This window comes from Silene latifolia, chromosome X (genome assembly GCF_048544455.1).
Source record: "Silene latifolia isolate original U9 population chromosome X, ASM4854445v1, whole genome shotgun sequence".
NCBI lineage: Eukaryota > Viridiplantae > Streptophyta > Magnoliopsida > Caryophyllales > Caryophyllaceae > Silene > Silene latifolia.
This window is the reverse complement of record NC_133537.1, coordinates 72,839,496-72,844,940: the sequence shown is the minus strand read 5'-3', so window position 1 is coordinate 72,844,940 and position 5,445 is coordinate 72,839,496.

Genomic DNA, 5,445 nt, shown 5'->3' with positions numbered 1-5,445 from the left:
TTTCCTAAAGATCAATGTGTGAGCGTCGGGAGCAGTGATGCTCTGATACGAACTGTAATCCCCTATAAAATCTAGTGCAAAACAGTGGCGGAAACACTGTCGAATGGGATTATATACACAAAGATAAAAGTTCTAACTGTTATAAATTGAGAATGTATAAAATTCTCAAGGATAAAAAAAAACAAATGGTCAAGTCTAAACAATTGCCATTTTTATTGAACTTCTGATCATTGGAAATCTATTCCACTGGCACATTACCATTGTTGCTGCTCGCTTGTGTCGTATCTGCTCACTTGAGTCGTATCATGGTCTGCGCGCGATTGCCCGAATATGATTATGGCCTCCTAAACTAATTGTACTTTATTGCATCATGACACGTTCCTATCATTGGATTTGCGATTTAATAAGCTATATGGGACTCGAACCTATATCCTTGTGCAAAATTTGCACATTGCTCTACCATTGAGCTAGTAGCCTTTAAAATACACTAAACAAATACGAGTAGGAAATAAATGACATAAGTACACTTAAACGTTTCTCGCATATTAGTAAGATATGTAATAGATACACTAAAATGCCTTGTAGTTACATAAAAAGACCGGTAAATGCATTAAATCTCCTCCACAGTCATTTCCCTTATTTCATGCACATAGAACCTTATTTCATGCACATATAAAATTAACAACCTTAACCAACAGTAATTAGTATCATAATCAAGAACCAATCTTCAGGTTCGGGAATCCTTTTATACCGAAACTAGTGTCTTCCATCATCGTCACAAATTCGCAGTAGTCTATATTTCTGTCCTGTAATCCATGCTAATTTTTGTATTAAGTTCTCGTGACATAATGAATGTAGCGTAGGGAAATATGAAGGAGTGAAAAAGAAATCGAAGTACAGGATGATTAATTAAAGCACATACATTATCCTGATCGACTTCTCGTATGGTTTCATCCAACTGCTGGATCTCATCATGGGTGATGTAACCGCTACCATCTTTGTCAAAGTAATAAAAATCTGCAAAGAAGTGATCCTCCTTCTGTATTTTATTCAGGTGGAGCATTGCTGCTAATAATTCTCCGTAATCTATTGTACCACTGTTATCTATATCAGCCCGCAATCATCAAGTCAACGACAGTAAATACGGTTTTAAACTTCCAGGTTATAAAATTTTAGTGACAGCTTCTCTTTTGTTGTTCTTATTAAGCATTTTAACATCCAAAACGGATTAACATCTACCAGCAGAATAGGCAGAATATCATCCGAAGCTAGTACTAATTCTACAAGATTTGCAACAACATGACGCCCTGAAGAAAATAGTCCAACTTACCGCTTGCATTAAACTAACAATTTCACTGTGCTTAAGATTGGCACTGACTTTTTTTACCAAACCCCTACAACATTGCGAAATTAATAAAAAGCTTTGTCTTAGAATACAAGAGGTAAAGTGGCCAGCAGATGAAATGCCAAAATCTGACGAGTGGTGGCAGAATCAAGTGCATTAGTAGATAAGCGAGTATACTCTGATACCTACACCTACGGCATCCGACAAACTCCCATCAAAACTAATCACAAGGCAGTCTATATATAAATCTCAACAGCTATTTCCCTCCACAATGCATAGAGATGAAAGATCAATTCAACCCCTGAAAAAAATGATTCGGAATCATTGCCATAAAACTAAACTCTAGGTTTTAGTCACGGTCACAATTACTGAAATCCTGTACAGAAGATGGCACAACTAAACTATCTAAATGCTAAAGAATATAAATATTTTTGAGTTCGGGGCTTCAAAAGGGAACACAGTATGAACTACTTGAGTTAAGATAACAAACATTCATCAGAAAGACAACTATAAAGAAACTACTTAACTGATACATTAGTGCGGCTGTCACATTGCAATCAAAATGTATTTAAACCTTTCCATGATCGAGTCGAGAAGGTTTAGGGTATGATTAGGCGGCTCACGTACCCTAAACCCTTTCCCTTATTATCGGAACGAGTTTAACTTAAAATGAATTTCGTTAACCAATAGTAATTAGTATCATAATATAACCAACTGATGCAATTGAAGAACTTTTTAATGCACATATAACATTATTTCATGCACATATAACCTTATTTCATACACATATAATCTTATTTTATGCCCATATAACACACTTATTTCATGCATGTACACGGTTGTTTAATGCACATAGATTGCTTTTTCATGCATCTACAAGGCTACTTGATCCATTGATAAGTATATTTCACCCCAAACCCTAATCATTATTATTGGGACAAAACATTGGGGAATAGTGTCCTAAAATTTAGGACGAAAAAGGGTTTATGTTTGGATTAGGCGGACCCACCGCCTAATCCAACCCTAAACCCTTTTCCTTATTTTCATTCGAACGACAACAAGACCAAAAGATAACCCTAAAGGGGAAGAGTGAACCCTTTTTAAGGGACGGGATTAAAATTAGGGGAATAGTGTCCTAAATTTTAGGAAACCGCGGAGCCGCCTAATCCAACAGTAAACCCTTTCCTTTATGATGGGAACGGGTTTAACTTAAAATTAATGTCCTTACCCAACAGTAATAGAAGTAATTAGATGCAACTGGAGAACGTTTTAATGCCCATATAACCTTATTTCATGCACATATAACTTTATTTCATGCACATATAATCTTATTTCACGCCTATATAACACACTTATTTCATGCATTTACACGGTTGTTTGATGCACATATATTGCTTTTTCATGCATCTACAAGGCTACTTCATGCATTGACAAGTTTGTTGCACCCCAAGCCCTAACCATTATTATTGGGACAAACGATGGGGCAATAGTGACATAAGTACACTGAAATGTTTCTCACATATTAGTAAGATATGTAGCAGATAGACTAAAATGGCTTTTAATTACATAAAAAAGGCTGGTAAATACATTAAATGTGCATGCTTGCAAGGTCGCCTAGAGATAATGAATACTTGACTGCAATAAGCACGAACAAGGCAAAAATGTAACTACTTAACTAGAAAGCAAGCAACTCGATCATCGGCAGAGATGAATATATAGGAAAGAAAGTCACATACACTACTACAGATACAGGCTATAACAACGGGTAAAAACCGTTGTAAAATCAAAAACGGACGTTCTTAAAGCGGCCGTTGTAAAAGGTATTTACAACGGTTAGGATATTTACTAAAACCGTTGTGGAAAGTATTCACAACGGTTAAAAGTCGTTGTTGTTGCGAGTAAGTCATTGTGGAAAGTGTTTCAAAATTTTGGTGGGAATAATATAACAACGGTTATCATATAAATAACCGTTGTTGTATCTTTCCCACCAAAATTGTCACGACTTGTGACAACGGGTATATGTCACATAACCGTTGTTGAAATTGTTAGTAACAACGGTTTTTCATTTAAAACCTGTTGTTGAATATTATGCGCCGGTATTTGTGAAAGTTATTTCCAACGGTTCTTATTTTAAAACCTGTTGTTGAAAATTATGGCGGGTATTTGTGAAAGGTATTTACAACGGTTTTTGTTTTAGTAACCGTTTTTATTACAAACTCCTAATTCTTTTAAAAATTAAATTTGTTTCATGCCATTCAAAATCCTGCATATATCAGCAGCAGCATATATCAGCAGCAGCATAAATCACAGCTGGGTTCATCAGAACTCAATAGATTCAATTGATCAACCACAACAGCAGCATCATATATATGATGTGACCATAATTAGCGCATATTTAGCCCCCGAATTAGCCTTGTTCCCATGCTTTTTAGTGCATATTTGGGTCATTTATTGTCTTTAGTTCTTTGTTTTGCATATTCTTTGAGATTTTGATCCCTTGGTAGGAAAGGAGTGCAAATCTTGCATTTTCATGGCAAAACGAGACTAAATTGATTGAATTCAATGACTAAGCATCAAGGAGAGACAAGATTAGAAGGCCTTTGTACATATTATAGTGGATGAGCAATGTTGAGGAAGGATCCTTGCATCCCCAAGGATTTTATGAAGGAAAGGAAGAAAAGAAGAAAGAAATGAAGCTGTCCAGCAACCCGTGCGGATTGACTGGAAGACGCCCGTCCTCCACAGCACAATCCGTGCGTCTTCCTTCAAAGACGCCCGGGCAGCAAGCCCAGAAGACGCCCGGATTCCCTTGAAGACGCCCGGGCAGAGGCTCCTGAATCCGCCCGTCCTGTGCCTAAGACGCACGGATTCCAGCCCAGCACGAAACTGTTTCTTCAAGCTTCAAAGAAAGAAGCCCTTCCTTCGAAAAATACCGGCGTCTCCCTGCTCAATCTAAAAAGTGTAATTACTAGTTTAGCCCTTAGTTAACCCTAATGCATCCATCTAATTTCCACTATAAATACCCCATTAGTCTAATTAGAAGAGCATGTTCTTCTTATCAATTATTAGAGTAGTTAATATCAATAAAATCTCTCTTTAGTATTGTAATCAACAATTAATCAAGTTTTAATACAAGTTTTATTTCCTTAATCTCTCCTTTGTTCCTCCTTTATTTTGGGTAATTGAAGATTATTTGGGTTATTATTGGGAGATTGACAACCTCTCAATCAAGCATCAAGTACTTCTTTTATTCTTTGCTTTATTATTGGAATCATTAGTAGGTATAATTCTCTTAATCCCATTTTAATTATTGTTAGTTACTTTCATTTATTCATCATGTTTCCTTTTGTTGGTATGATTGACAACCTTGCTAGCATGATCAACATGATAATGAGTGAGTAGTGACCTAGCTAGGGTTAATGGGTAATTAGGGGAAACCAACATGGGGAATGATTCATGCTTAAATTAATATGCTTTCATGGTTTATTTGCTTGCTTGTTTTGATCTCAACTCATGCACATGTTATGTTTGATGAAATGTGAGCCTATGAATCCTTGCATTTTTTTACCCATCACCTATCTTTTCAATGAGACTTGTAAGACATAAAACAACTCGAGTCTCATTAGACCATGCATGTTGTTGAGTAGGAAAGACTAAGTCGACTTATAGGTGTTGTACAATCTAATCGATTCGGCTCCGGGACCCAAACTTTCCTAGGATTGTAAGATATAACCCAACTCAATCCATCACAACAATAATTGCTTGCTTATAATTTGAGAACATGTTTGTATGATCAATTCCCATGATTCCCCTATGACCCCATGATACCCTAGTGCTTTTTATCAATTGTTTACAACCCTTTCAATTCATCTTGCTTATTTGCTTTCATCGCTATTTAGTTAGTGACCTTCTACATCAACCCAAATTGTGACACCCCTAAGACACCACTAGTTTCAATAGAAATCTCATCTCAATTCCCGTCCCTTGGGATCCGACCTTTACTTGCCTCTTTACTAATTGTAGAGTTGTTTGTGAAGTTATAAATTGTGTTTTGGTCTAGGTGCTTCCAACGACAATTGTTCCGAAAAATAGAATATAGC